The sequence below is a fragment of the Narcine bancroftii genome, chromosome 3 (genome assembly GCF_036971445.1).
Source record: "Narcine bancroftii isolate sNarBan1 chromosome 3, sNarBan1.hap1, whole genome shotgun sequence".
Classification (NCBI taxonomy): Eukaryota; Metazoa; Chordata; class Chondrichthyes; order Torpediniformes; family Narcinidae; genus Narcine; species Narcine bancroftii.
In genome coordinates, this window is record NC_091471.1 from 300,520,792 (window position 1) to 300,537,034 (window position 16,243).

Consider the following 16,243-nt stretch of genomic DNA (forward strand, 5'->3'; position numbering starts at 1 on the left):
TATTATTTCATTATTTTTTAAAAAAGGAAAACTAAATCCACTTCTGTTTGGCCAAAAAAAAAACAGAATTCTTATCAGGGTGATAAATTACCTCATGAGTCAACAGTTCTACCTTCATAACAAATCAAAGATTATAAAACAAATTCAAAAATAGTCCCCACAGTGTTTGAAAATTGGAATTCAAATCAGAAAAAAATTTTTGTAATCTTTATTCAAATACTGGTGCCAGATGGTCTATTTCAAAGGATAGTTAGGCATAGACTTGAGCCTCAGTGTGGCCACTTGTTAATTTTCACCATCAGCGGGAGTTCCTGAGGATGATCAGGTCCCACAGAAAACAAAATGAAAGGATCAAAATGAAGATTCAGATCAGATCATGTACTGTACTATTTATTGTCATGTAATAAAATAGAAATGTAAGATTACACAAAATTGCCTTTATGGAGAACTTAGGTTCATTTTGCTTTCCTTTGTTGTACCCTAGAAAATGGTTATAACTAAAAACTGTACTCATTTCACAAACATTAAAAAAAAACAGCGTATTAGAAGATAAATGAAATACTTGTGATACCATGTCAATTTTCAGCATATTTAAAAAAATATATTATTTTATACTCAGTTCCTCAAAGAAATTGGAAAAAAAACATTCAACACCTTTATACAGTAGAAGTCCAAAAATCCAGACTGCTCGGGATTGGGTTGGTTCGGAATTTCAGATTTTCTGGATTCTCGGACAGTACTATTAAAATTCAAACTTAAGGAGCAGTGAAGAAAAGAAGAGGTAAATTTTGCTAGTTTATTCATTTATCAAAATGAGCAGTTTTAAAGAAAAATTTAAAATGCCGTAGTGCATCTGAGGCATCTACGCATGCACGTGTGCTCACAAAAGCCCGCTAAATTTAAAAAGTTTGAGAGTTTTGGAAAAGTCCGGATTTTTGGGTGTTCTGGATTTCTGGCATCAGATTTTTGGACTTCTATTGTAATATCTTTTAAAGAGCCTCCATTCAGTTTGTTTTATGTACACCTTGATAAATGGTGAGTTTATTGTCATATATTGTCCAGATGCAATGTGGTTCTTGCCTGCTGGAGTTATGCATGTACATAACACGCATGGACAAAGAAATAGAAATTAACACAATGCACCAGAGAGACAGAGAAGGGGTGGGGGAGAGAGAGAGAGAGAGAGAGAGACAGAGAGAGAGAGAGAGAGAGAGAAAGAGAGAGCTGCTGGCATTTAATATGTCAGTTTTGAAACAATGCCCTCATGTGAAGGGTAGACTGGCATTGAAACTGGCATTGATTCTTTCCAGCAGGTTGAATGCAGTTCACACAGACTGAGGGTGAATCAATGTTCTGCAGAGCCACATAGGAGTAGGAGATCTGCTACTCCATGCAGGATACAAACGTCAATAATTGACACCATCTTGACAGTGCATTTTAATTTGCAACCGATATGAATTTGAGCAAAATAAAACTGTCCAATTTCAGCTGAATGGAAAAGATGTTGAAACAACAGCAAATGGCACACCATCATTTCAACCATTTAGATAGCAACATGCCAAAAAAGAAATGCAGACCAAAAACTGTATAATCTGACATCACTATCGTGGGAGAGAAAGAAATGATTAAACCAATGCTGATTCTTGAAGGATGCTACTGAATTATTTGTTGGTACAGAAAATGATCTTCAGATCCAGCAGTTTGAGTAGAAATAATCGCATCCCTGGATTCCTCACTGATTAGCTCACCCCGAGCTAGAATTAAGGCACTCTGACCCACAGCCAATCTGCATTTGCATTACCAGGCTGGTCGATTGGGTATTGATTCCTTTTCCCTATCAGTGGTCAGTTGGGCTAATCAGACTCACAGGGCTTCAACTCAATGCTCTATGAAAAGAAAAGCCTTGCTGATCTTTGGGTACTTTCACCTTTCCCCTGCCTCCTGACCCCACCCTCCCCCCAACTTCCACCTCCCCCCCCTCCCCACTTCAGTGTTCATAGACACTGCTACAGGCAAAATCAATACTGCATGGCGACAAGAGGGGAATATTTTTAGCTCCTAATTGGGAAATGCACTTTGACAAGGCCCAGAGAACTGTGAGAGAACTGGCTTTGTTCGAAAACAATAATCTGTTGTGCACCAATTGCTTGTATGGAGAAATATGCTTGGAAAAATTGTGACGTTTACCTCAGTTACCTGTTCGGCTACCAATAACTAATTATAAAATGTGAATTATGTTTGAAGAAATTGTGTGTTTGTCATAAATTATTGGAGAGAAAATAGTAATCTTTCTTTTTCATTTGTGCTGTGTTTATGCTGTGTAAAGGTTTTATTTTAATATTTCATCAATGAAATTGGAATTATACAAACTATCCAATATGACATGCTTTGTCATTTGTAAATGCGATGGTCATAATCTCGGAAGGATGGGAATATTCTGAACTCAGGGCATTTTCCTTTTGCTTTGATGGGTGCCACGGTTAGCGAAACACTGTCACAGCACCAGCACTGAATCCGGCGCTGTCTGTGAGGGGTTCGTACATTCTCTCCGTGTCTGCAAGGCTTTCCACTGGGTGCTCCAGTTTCCTCCCGCCCTCCAAAATATTTGGGGATTGTAGGTCAATTGGGTACAATTACAGGCTTTTGGGCCACAAGGGCATGTGTCTAAATTTAAATTTAAAATGACATCAAAATTTTGGGTCATAAACACCATTGTTGGTGTTTATAGGGGGGAAAAGTCAATGAAAATGTCTTAAAAACCCAACTGTTACCAAATATTCCATGCAATATACAGATTTGCAAAGCAACTTACAACCAAAAGATTAACAACCTGTCAAAAACGATTAATGTGCTTGTTCATCTCTGGAAAATATGCGTCAAGTCTCACTCTATCTATGGTATCAGTTTTGCTGCTAAAATTTAGGATGACTATTTGCCTTATTGATTCGACATTGATTCCTCACGTAATGCTAATATCACACATATGTAAAAAAAATTTTTAAATAAATGGTTTTTATTTTGACACTTTACACTGCAAGCGCTTCGTTTCATGTTAATTACACTTCCTGGGCATTGCATCCTGTCAGGCAGTGACCTTCAACTGCTGGAGAAACAGCATGTGAAAAGGTCAGTGGGGATTTTTCTGATCATTCTGAGCATCCACACCAAACTGGACGCTGCGTGTAGAGATGATGCCATGTTGGGTACATATGTAACCTCAGACCAAGAACTCAAACAGTAATGGGAATGTTCAGAGGCTGGAGACCATGTTAGAGTGGCCAACGGTATGTTACTCTAGGTGTTTCTAATGGGATGACGATGTCCTGCTCAGTCTGCTTACACTTCTTTATTTGTTTATATGTGCATCTTCTTGAGTAATTTTTTGCACTACCAATAAGTGGTCATTCTGCCTGCCACACAGTAAAGAGAATCTCAAGGTGGAATGTGATTGTACTTTGACAATAAATCTGAACTCATCCAAAGAAAGTATTTGAAGTTCCACTGGGCTGTGGGGATAAATGCTTCTCTTCAATTCTTGATCTCATTTTATATTCTATCCCATTGTGAGGACTCTATTTTCTGACTTAGGTTGTAAACGTTAGGGGGGCACAAATATTTCCACTATTTATTCTAAGTGGTTGTGAGTCCTGACAATATTCTTTCTCTGATGTGACAAGCCATGCGTGCAGGGGTTTGTGCTGATTGCAACAATTATCTGCTGGAGGAACTCAAAAGAGCCTTGATGAAGGATTCTGACCCAAAACGTCAATCACTCTTTTATTCCCGCTGATGCTGCTCGACCCGCTGAGTTCCTCCACATTCTTCCAAGTGTCCTAGAGTACTGCAATGTGGAAACAGGCCCTGCCTGCCACGTCCCTTCCACCCACATTTAGCCCATATTCCTCTAACCCTATCTTCGCCATGCATCCATCCAAATAGTTCTGAAAGTGCCACTTCCTGTGGACAATGTGGTGTCAAATGAACATAGATTAGCCTCCACCAGTTCTCAACATTTGGTTCCAAGTGACCATTTGTACGTTCAAGTGATGATATCATTACCTCTTTAATGAGATGAGTCATAGGGAGGTCCATTCTTTTTTTTTATTTACACCTCGAGCCACTGAAACCTGTGCCGTCCAGTTACAGCCAAATTAACTTACAAGCCCTTACATTTTGAAGGGTGAGAAGAAACCAAAGCACCTGGGAAAACCCAGACTGGCACAGAGATAAACTCCTTATAGACAGTGCTGGAGTCAAACCCAGGTCTCTGACGCTATAATAGCATTGCACTAACCACTATGCTACTGAGTCCATGCAGAACATATATACAGCATCAATCCCATTATATCAAACTCTCCATGACTTTATTCTTTTCCCATAAATCTCATTAAGTTACACTGCAGTCAAATGTAGACAAATTATTTGGTGCACTAAAATCACTCTAAATTACATGTGTAAGCTTTTTTTTTGCAACACACAGAGGGAGTTCAGCAATAACGGACCAACCAGAAGAGATGGCAGAAAGGAGAGAATGTAGCAAAGTCACCTGTGTTGTCCACCTGCAATTTTTCATTTCTGTTCCACTAATGTCGTCATATAGTTGCACAATGAATTGGATCACACTTCCCTTGATCCCAAGATGTAACTGTGATGGTTGAGGGTGAGGAAGGATTTGGGGCTGGACTGACGTCCCATATTACACAGGAATCAAGGTTATAATTTTTACCAGATGCTTCCTGCATGAACAATGGCTTGAACCTATCTATAATTTGCTTCCAATTCCACACTGAACTCCCAACATGAAAATATCCTTTCAAAGTTCAAGTTTATTGTCAGAGTACATACATGTCATCAAATACAACCCTGAGATTCTTTTACCTGTGGGCTAGGTAAAATTTCTACTTATCAGAAGTACCTCAAGAAAAGATGCGTTTGCAAAAGAGAGAATTGTACACAAAGAAAAATGTTCTTACCAAGCAATTCTTTCCTATCTGTCTCTTTGTATGGTAACATCCTCAACTTTAGAAAGAAGAAAGGAGGTTCTGACGAGGGCAATAAGCCATCTGACGAGGTGCTGGAGACCAGAATGGGAGCAACCTCCACAAAATGCTTGATGAACCTGGGCACACGTGAAAGAGGGAAAATGTGGAGAGTAGTTGAAAGGTCTTCCTTTAGAAGCACCATGTATATGAGGACAAATAATCACAGATGACAATGCATCCTCACAATGTCCAGTCATAGAAGCCTTTGGTGGCTCTTTTCCGTGACACGTTTTTCCAATGCTATTAGTGAGAAAATAATACTGGACAACACATTTTTTTCAAAAAGTTTGCTTCCTGTAAAAAAAACTGGGGATTATAATAGACAACTTCAAGCTGAACACAAAGATAATTTCAGATTGTTGTGTCACCAAGGAAGATGAAGAAACATTAAATTAACTTTTGTTGAATTTATCATGTTTAATCGCATGACGATGCTGGCACATTGGGTTAGTTCAACTGATCTAAAAGTATTTTGCCGCTGATTTTCATTTGCATTCAGCATCTGATGCCCTCTCACGTCAGTGTCCAACAATAGTCAGCCAGCAATGATGGATTCCAGTTGCTTTTCCTTGATCACAATATCCTGGTGAAACCTTTCACCATGTTCGTCATTGACTGCAAGATAATCAGGGAAGAAGTCCAAGTGCAAATGCAGAAAGCGAATTTTCGATGGCATGCTGCACTTCAGGGTAATGTATGCTTGAAGTAGACAGGAAATCACAAAAATAAATTACGTGTAAAAAATGGTACATGATCAACAGCCCAAAATCCAAAAGTGTTCAAGAATCAATATCTTCATTACCCAGTCTAAGAGATTGAATAAAAGTTGGAGATAAAATTAAGAGAGAGCGAAGAACAGAAATGAAGAACAGGGACAAGGTAATTACAGCAGTGAAGATGAGGTTTAGCGGGAATGATTGGAGAGAGATGAGTAAAACAACAACTCTTGTGAAAAACAAGAATTTGAATATGACCCAGAACACAAACAGCTGATGCATATGTACGCACTTGTGAATGGAGTGCCATCTATTGTAGATATTATAAATATCTCAAAATTCAATTAATAAATAACCATCCTTCTAATCTGTTCAGTTTTGCATCACTTTAGTGACCCTTGAACATGATCATTTTACTTTCATTTTGAAGTTCTCATTGTTTAATTACCTTGTTCTTATATAGAACCTGTTTCAAAGGAAAAGCAAATGTGGAATGTACTTCAACAATGTGTCACAAATAACTATAAAGTATTCTAATTTGTTTAGAAGCTGATGACTTTATCTGTCATTGCCAAACCAATGCAAGGTGACTGTCCCTAATTCTTGTTATCCACTATTTGAAAAACATCATCTTTTTGGAGAAACAATGAAATTAACTTCTGTTTAGCATTAAGCATAATGGAACATCATCGGATGCCTGTGTGTAAAAAAAAATGGCCAATGAACTATTTTTGTGTGGATCCTTTTCCTTTTCAAAATGGGGAGGTGATTATTGCCGTCTAATTGATGCTGGAGTACCATGTGTAATCGATTGAATGGGCAGTCTACAATACACTTCAAGGTGACAGTCACCTCTGGCCTATCTGCAGTCCGACTGACCACTGTCCATCCATCAAACAGCCACTTGACAACAGACTCTTCAACTATATTTCAGACAGTGAACATTATCTATTGATTTATTGATGGCAGGATGCCTGGGCTGAGAGCTGAGGCTCAAAGAGCCTATCTGCTCTCTGCCAGCTTTCAGTGCAGGATTTAGCTCCCTCACGTTATCTCCATGCTTGCAACACCCCTGTTTTTAAACCGCAAAGCTGACTGGATCAGGAACAGTTCTGTTCATTCGAATGAAAAACTGCATTACACTGATTGTAAATTTTCCATTATTTTAGATGTGAATTTAAAAAAATGGTTTTGGTGGGATTTTTCATTGTCTGTATTGTTATTCTTGGAACTTGGAGTCTTGAGTAGCAAAGGTTATTAAATCGCCCTCCTTTTCCTCAATGCGACCTCTTTGGATAAGAGATATACATCCCTTTCTCCTGCACCTGATCTCTACTCTTGACCAATGACTTATCAACTGCTTCAATAATGTTGTTACTTCCACCAAACTATTGACTTTCTTTTTACGGTGTAAGTCCAAAAATCCAGGTGCCAGAAATCCAGACAACCTGAGAAGCTGAACCCTCAAACTTTTTTAATTTAGTGGGCTTTTGTGTGTGTCTGTGCATGCAAACGTAAGTGCCTTCGATATTCAGCACCAATAAGCACCCACGCTTAATACAGGTAATCTTGTCACCAAGAAGTTCATTTGTATACTGGATATTTCTTTTACAATGTTCTTTTTTAAGCATAATTTCAAGAATGATGTGCTTTTTTGTCATTAAAAATTTACATTATTTACATTTTTGTCAAGTGTTGACTTTATTGTCCTTTAAAACTGCTCGTTTTGATAAATGAAGCCTGCTTCATTTGCTGATGAATAAACAATCAAAATTTACCTGTTCATCTCTTCTTTATTCCTCCTTAATTTGAATTTTAAAAGTACTGCCCGAGAATCCAGAAAATCTGCAAATCTGGATTGACCCAATCCCCAAGCAGTTTGGATTTTAGGACTTTTACTGTAATATGTTTCATTGTTCCAGACACATTGGATGTCCATCCCTACTCGTCCTGGAGAAGATGCCTCCTTGAATAGTTGCAGTCCTGCTGGTGAAATCACTCCTGCTGCACTGCTCTGGAGGGATTTCCTGAATCGTGATCCCAATGTGAAGCAATGGTGATTTATTTCAAAATCAGGTGGTACTGTGCCAAGGGAGTGAAGCCATCCCACCAATTTCGATAAAAAGGTTTTGGCCCAAATCGCCCAGTGTTCTTTTTCTCCCTATGATGCTGCTCGACCCGCTGAGTTCTTCCAGCAGATTGTGTTTTACTTCAACCTCCAGAGTCTGCAGCCGCTCCTGTGTCTCCTAATGATAATATGGGTGGCACAGGTTGGTGTAGCAGTTAGCACCACACCTTTACAACGCCAGCGATCAGGATCAGACGGGGGTTCGAATCCTGCACTGTCCGTAAGGAGTTTGTACGTTCTCCCCGTATCTGTGTGGGTTTTCTCCAGGGGCTCTGGTTTCCTTCCACCATTCTAAGATGTACCAGGGGTGTAGGTTAATGGGGTGTAAATTGGACTCGTGGGCCGAAATGCTGTACGTCTAAAATTTTAAACTTTTGCGGACTGCCGAGATATGTGCATGGATGGATATCTCGATGGTGCAACAGTTAGTGCTCCTGCGCATGGCTCCCAGGACCCAGGTTCAATCACTACAGAGTTTGCATGTTCTCCCTGGGACCATGTGGGTTTCCTCTGGGTGCTCTGGCTTCCTCCCTCATCCCAAGTATATTCTGCTGAGTTAATTGGCTACCCCTTCGAGTCGGGAAATGGCAGAGATGCCAAAATAGTAGTTGATCGGCACAAGAAAGAAAGTGGGTTACAGCTAAACGAGGAAGGTGACTGATGGGATTCCGTGCCAGCAGCCAGCAAGTGCTGAATGGCTTCCTTTTCTGCGATAGGATACAAAGTTCTGCTCGTGTACACATCTGCTACTTTAATGTTAAATTATGTCAACTGTCATGTTGCTTGTTCTTGAAATAAGTTATTATTTTAAAAACACATTTTTCCTCCCTTCTTGACTGAAAACAATAGCTGAAAATCAATACAACCCTTCCATTTGTGATTGTGTCGCATTTATCAAGTAACCTTACAGGCTTCACTAATGAAAAATACATTAACTAAGATTCAACCTGTGAAAGCAACTGCTGAGATTCAAACTTCAAACACAGCATCAATTAGCATCAAACTCCACACCCAGTCTGAAAACCAGTTCAAAAATTGCAATGAATTGTCAATAAAAAGAAGAAAGGCTTTAAAGAGAGAAATGTAGGAATTTTGGATGTAAAGAGTAAATGGAATCCATTGGCATGATTAGCAGAGTGGGTAACGCAACTGTGGTGATGTTTCCTCCGTTGTATATAGTTATGATTGACTACTGGCCCGCCCACTGATGACTCATACCCTATGTCTCCTCCCCTGTGGTCCTGGGCCATAAAGGTCGAGCCACCTCTCGCTTCCCACCATTCCTATACCTGGATCTGGGCCAGCAAGGTTCTTCTGTATGTTAAAGCCTATGGTTCCCTCTGCCTAGTCTTGGTGGCTACTGGTTGTGCCCTACAGCAACATTAATTGGTCATATGGGTGTAATTGGGTGGCGTGGGCTCATGAGCCGGAAGGGCCTGTTACCGGGCTGTATCTCGAAATTTAAAAAAAATTAAAAAGTAAATCCATGGAGGTTTCTTTTCATTTTGCTTTGCCATCTAATTTGTCTGACATGGCTCAAAGATTTACCTCTAACCTCTGAACCAGAATGTTCAAGGTTTAAATCTTACTCCTGAGATTTTTGAGACAAAAAGAACAGATGTGTGCTTTGGTGCAAAGCTGATACGACATGGATAATCTGGCGGTTGAATAAGGTGTTAAACAATACAGGGACTGCTCTGCTCAAGACTGTAAGATCCTTCAGAGAGTAGGAACAGAGTTCAGGCCAACACACAAACCAACCTCCCCTTCATTGACTCTGTCTATATTTCTCACTGCATCAGAAGAGCCGTCCCTCCCGATTACACTCTTCTAACAAGCAGAAGATACATGAGGATGAAAACACAGACCTCCAGATTCATGGTCAGTTTGTTCCCTGCTTTCCTGCTGCTATCAGACTTTTGAATAATTCTCTAACTGGTAATAGATGCCCCCTGTACTTTTTAACTGTTCTTTAGTATAGTATTTGTAATGCTATCCCCCCGTGCTCTGTGGCTAAATGTAAAACTACATCCTGCACACTGAGACTCACTGCAACACTACCCCTTCACTCTGTGACTCACTCAGCCCTTTCAAACTGCCATGTAAAATGGGGTTAACCGGGCAATTTGGAGGTAGTCAAGGAACCCAGTTAAACTTACCTAGATTGCGTCCACAGGCGATTTGAACAGGAAAATGGCCGACCCGCTTATTCCGGTGACATCAGCACTTGTGTGCATGCATCACCAGGCAGCCAACATCTGAACATCCAGCAGTACTTCCGGAGAGTGTGTGACGCATTATTGCGGGGGCAGGATCCCCCTTAAATCACTGGGTTTGTGATTTAATGGGTCAGTCCCCCTGCTCTTGGAAAGGTGGCTGCCCCAGTAATTGCAACTGGGTCCCAGGAGGATTACCCAGGTGCTGCAATTTGAAAGGGGCTACGTAACACTGCCTCCTGCTCTCTGTGACTCTCTATATCACCGTACCCTGCTTCTGACTCACTGTAACCCTGCGCTGTATTACCACACCCTGACTCACTGCAACTCTTCACCCAGCACTGTGGCTCACTGTAACACCATACTCTGCACTCCGTGTCTCACTATAGCACTACACCCTGCATTCTGTGACTCACTGTAACACTACACTGTGTGCTGTGATGCACTGCAACACTACACCCTGCACCCTGACTCACTCCAACCCTGCACTGTATTACCACACTCTGCAACTCTACACCCTGCACTCTGTGACTCACCGTTACACCTCGCCTTGCACTCTGTAGGTGGCTTCAAACTGTTGTGTAAAAAGGGGTTAACTGGGCAACTTGCAGATAGAAAGGGTCTGACCCGGTCAACCCTGTCGAAAACCAACCCGGTCCCTGACTTACCTCAGAGGTAGTCAGGGAACCCAGTTAAACTCACCTAGGTTGCGTCCACAGGTGATTTGCAAATGAAAATAGCCCACCCGCTTATTCCAGTGACGTCAGTGCTTGTGTGCGTGCGTCACTGGGCAGCCAACATCCGAACTTCCAGGAGTACTTCCAGTGAGTACGTGATGTGTCATTGCAGCGGCAGGATCCCCCTTAAATCATTGGGTCCCAGGAGGGCTACCCAGGTGCTGCAATTTAAAAGAGGCTTGTGATTTTTTTGTTACACCACACCCTGCTCTCCGTAACTGACTCCAACACCACACCTTGCACTCCGTGACTGACTCCAACACCACATCTTACACTCTGTGACTTCCTTTAACACCACATACTTGTTTTATTATTGCACTTCTTGTTGTACCTGGCAGTTGACTTGCCTGGATGGAATGCAAAACAAATCTCTTCACCGTTGACAGGTGCAAGTGGCAATAAACGATTCATTTTCAGCCAAAATGAAGGCTATTGGCTGCTATGATCGACTAGCCAAAAGTTTGCAGACCTTCACTGTGCTGGGAGATACAGTGGAGACACTGTTCTGGAAGCTCTCTCTTGCAGGCATTTTGCAGGAGCAGGATCATCACTGTCTTTTACCCTCAAAAATAGGATGGAGATTCCCAAACTTGCCTGGATGGGTGCAACTACTGCAACATGGTAACATCCAAAACATGCAGCTGACTCGATTTGTAACCTTCCTATCAACTTAAATACCTACTCTGTGGTCAGATGTCTGCAGGATGAAATGGAATCACTGGAATTAGTAGCAGAGTTGGTTTGTTGGGAATACATGCAAAAAGGCAGTGTGTTCTTGTCTATTGGAGAGACGTTAAAGAAGGCCGGATATGAGAGACATGGATGGGATGAAACCTCCATGTTTCCCTTCTTCTTTCAGTAGATTTTAACTTACATCGATCAGATGTTCAAAACACTCATTTGATGGTAGACCTAAAGCTCCGGTTAAAATTACAACATGGAAATGCTGGCGGAACTTAGCCGGTCTCTCAGCGTCCATGGGCGGTCAAGGTACTGAACGTTACTGATGTTTTGGGCCTGAGCCCTTCTTTGAGGTCTAAGCAAATAAAAGGAAGACGTCTGAATGAAGACAGGAGAGAGAAAGGGGGAAATCCAGACCAACCATCGAAAAATGTTAATTGGATATGATAAGAGGAAAGGTGAGAATTACAACATGCACATTAATTTTACATTATAATTTCATGAATGATAAAACTTTAATATTTCACTGGCAGCCTGACTCACTGCAACTCTTCACCCAGTCCCAAGTACAATATTTTAATCCCACGTGCTGCCTTGGAAATGCATACAATCATTTAACGAACTATCAAAAAGCCTTGCTGAATTAGCCAGGTGTGTCCAACTCTCCTGCTCTTAGCTCCCTGTGAAAGAAAGCGGCTTCATCAGGGAGTCATTTACCTGATTAAACTTCAACCCTTAACCTATCTCAGGAAAATCATTCCCCCGGGAAACAAAAGACCTCATTGACATTCAAAGCAATAAACCTGTGTCACCAAGATAACATTCCCATCAGGAAACCAGCTCCTTGGTTAAAGTTCCAAAAATTGTCCTTTGATATTGAAGTAAGGTATTATATGTCAAAGAAGTGAACTTCATAAGGCACTGGATTAAAATTAGATGTTTAAGGTTCAATTCTTTAATTAGATCATTTAGTTCTTGAATGTAGTGGGCATAAAGTGGGCCAGCACGATTAGCATACTGCAACGCCATTACAGCACCAGCGATCGGAACTAGGGTTTGAATCCCACACTGTCTATAAGGAGTTGGTACATTCTCCCCATGTCTGTGTGGGTTTCTTCCAGCTGCTATGGTTTCATCTTACTATTCAAAATGTACTGGGGGTTGTAGGTAAATTGGGTGTAATTAGGTGGTACGGGCTCATGGGGCAAAAGGGCCTGCCACTGTGCTGTACGACTAAATTTTTTAAAAAACAGGATCATGTATCCCTGGGGTCGATGTTATGGTGTAGTGCTGACCGGCTGCATCGCAGTCTAGTATGAGGACACCAATACCCCTGAGCATAAATAAAGTCTTCCAAAAGATAATAAACACAGCCCAGGACATCAAAGGCAAAACTCTCCCCACCATCGAGAACATCTACAGGCAACACTGTTATCAGAGAGGAACAGCAGCAAATATCAAGGATCTACATTGCTCTGTTCTTGCTACTACCATCAGGAAAGAGGTATCGGTGCCACAAGACTCACCCCATCAGGTTCATGAACAGCTGCTCCCCCTCCACCATCAGACTCTTCAACAACAAACTCAATCAGGGACTCATTTAAGGACTCTTACTTGTGCACATTATTGATTATTTTTATTATTCTCCCTGTATTGCACAGTCAGTCTGTTTACATATATATATTATGTACATTTTGTTTCCATTACCAATAAGAAGTAATTCTGTAATGCCTGCAGGAAAAGAAATCTCAGCGTTGTATGGGATGCCATGTATGTACTCTGACAATAAATCTGAAATCTGCAATCTGCTGTTCAAACCATTACTCCAGAGCGAGATGTGAAAGGAATATTGTCACGATAGTAGAGACTTACTGTGGAAGCTCCCTTCTTTTCCAGAAGCTTATCAGACAGTTTCTGAGGATCAGATCACCCGAGTTCCTTTCCGAAAGGACATAATGCAAAGTCAGAATTGGGTGTTATCTTTGAAAGCCGAAATATTCCACACTCTACTGAACCTGACTGAATGTGAAACTGGTCTCCAACCAAACCTCAAACATCATGAAAATTACCTGGCATCCTTACAGTAGCAGGACGAAGTGTGTTTACTTTTGTATGTATGCTGTCCTGCAGTTATCTATAATTCTATGGTTTCTTTGTTCATAGTTTGCAGAGAATTGCATGTTATCTGCAGCATCAACAGATAGATCAGTTTTTAATTCTCATGTTGTTGATACATGTATTTTGAAGAGTTGAAAGAAAATTCCATCTCAAACTATTGGTGAACTGTAGAGACTTTGGGTTGGCTGAGCTGAATCGATGAAGTAGATTATTAGAAAATGGGCACTTACTTAATGGTGTTTGTTTATTTAGGCTGGTCTTGGATCATAAAAAGTACCTATAAACTCAAACCCAAGAGAAACTAGCCAGTGAGGTGTGTAAATGTCAAACTCAGGGGTGGCCAAACCATGGCTCGCAATCCACATTATATGTGCGGCTCGCGGGTATATATTGGATGAGACAAGAATTGTACAAGCCGCTGCTCACAATGGTAGTTTTACTGGGTGTGGCTTGTGATCACGTGATTCCTGCGGTTCTCAAACATCTGAAGTTTATCATATGTGGCTCTTACATTAGCAAGTTTGGCCACCCCTGGTCTAGCTGAAGATCCTTATTCTTCACCATCCCTTTGCAGAAGTTAGATAATATATGTAATCTTGCAAAGTTATTCTTAATTATTCTAATTCATTTTAAATTCTAACTGTAATTCTAAATTCAAACTGTAACTGTACAATTAAGTTGAGTAAAGCTTGGAAAGTTTTTCATTCTCACAACAATCTTCTCAACTTAATTGACAGGCATGGAGATGGCGTGGAGGCCCATGTACTTAGACATCAACCCCAGCTCACTGACAGCTGCCAAGGTGCGGCGACACTGGTATATGATTTTCATGAACTAAGTCAACAACTATGTGGACAAGAGAGAGAACAACTACAGAACACCATTAGGCTGTATGAGTTGCAACATTTTGGAATACATAGAAGGATGTGAAATTTTGACTCAGCTATATCTAAATTGGACAGTTTATATGTGAAGACCTCCCAGTGAGGTTTTTGCCAGACATTTATTGGCTACCAGGCAGCAGAAGCCAGGAAAATCATTTGATGATTTCTTCAGGGAGTGGGAAAAGTTAAAGAGAAACTGTAATTTTTAAGATCATCGTGTGGACCAGTGTGGAAATGAGGCAATGCATGACACATTCATCGCTGGCATTTCCTCACTTGCAATACGCCAGCGTCTCTTAGAAAACAAAAAGCATTGGACTTACAATCTCCTTAAAACCAAGCTACTGTGTTAGACGTAGCTCAACAAAATAATGATGCATACGCTACCCCGGCGGCCGATACAGCTGCAGTGGTGAAGCTTGAACCATCACAGGTATCGCAGGTATGTGAGAAGGATTCTTTATCAGGGCTGCCTGATAACCTTCCATTTGCTCTTGAGAAACCAGCTGTGGCTACCACTTACAACACAAAAAGGAATGTTTCTTCTGTGGTTTCTCTTACCATTCATGGGATAAATGTCCAGCAGGTGAGGATACTTGTAATAAATCTGCCAAGAAGGGACATGATGGCCGGGTGTGCAAATCCAAGGCCTCACCAAGTTCAGTGGCAACAGTGGCTAATTCTCAGGTACTGGCTACACTTACTAATATGCCATAAGGCCTTGCTCAAGTTGCAACCTTTGTGACTGAGTGGTAAAAGGTTAAGTGCTCTGTTGGATCCAGGCACCACTGATAGTTACGTTAGCAAGAAAGTCACGTGGGAACTAAAACTAAAGGTTCACCAATCCAGTAAAGTCATTACACTATTGGCTCAGAAAACTTTAAACACCTGTTCCCAGGGATACGTTTTGTTGATCTAACTCTTAGTCTTAATAGCCAGTCAATACACTACTTGGTGTATTGAAGGGCCTATTGTTCTGTCTTAATACTTGGCCAGGACTTCCACTGTCAGCATCTGAGTGTGAAATATGAATGCGGAGGACCCTTGTCTGAGCTAACGGTGAATGGTGCTGATCATTACTGTACACTGACGGCAGCAACAATAGAAGAGCCATCCCTTTTCCCAAACTGATCACCAAGCTGCAAACCAATAGAAAAGATGATCAGGACTTCATTGCAGAGGAAATTCTCCAATTACTTTCAGAAGGCATAATTGAGACATGCATATCACCATGGCGAGCCCAAGGTAGTGGTGAAGGATCCTACCCACCGATACAAGAAGCGAATATGTGTGGATTATTCACAGACAATCAATCAATACAGGAATTGGATGTTTACCCCTTACAAGAACGGACAAAATGGTGAACCAACTTACAAAATACTCTACCTTTGACCTGAAATGTGTCTACCACCAAATGTCCCTGAAGGAGTCAAATAAGGAGCATATGACATTTATTCCAATTTTGTAGGATTCCATTTGGAGTCACAAATGGGATAGCCACCTTCCAGCAAGCTATGGTTAAGTTAGTTATGGAAGAAAAACTGCACGGTGCCTTCCCTTACCTTGATAATATTATTGCTAGGCATACACAAGAGGGACATGATCAAAATGTAAAGAAATCCCTAAAGACCATCAGTCAGAGATACCTAACACTAAATGATTCAAAGACTGTGGAGTCTGTGAATTCCATTAATACCCTTGGATGCTGTGTGTGGAAGGGT

At 41.0% G+C, this 16,243-nt stretch overlaps 1 long non-coding RNA gene across 1 annotated transcript; it reads left to right on the forward strand.

Moving 5' to 3' along the window:
* Positions 1 to 3,103: 3,103 nt before the first annotated feature.
* LOC138758981 (uncharacterized) lies at positions 3,104 to 7,898 on the forward strand. Its single transcript, XR_011354564.1, has 2 exons — positions 3,104 to 3,284; positions 7,681 to 7,898. It is a non-coding gene; the product is annotated as an uncharacterized lncRNA (long non-coding RNA).
* The last annotated feature ends 8,345 nt before the right edge of the window (positions 7,899 to 16,243 follow it).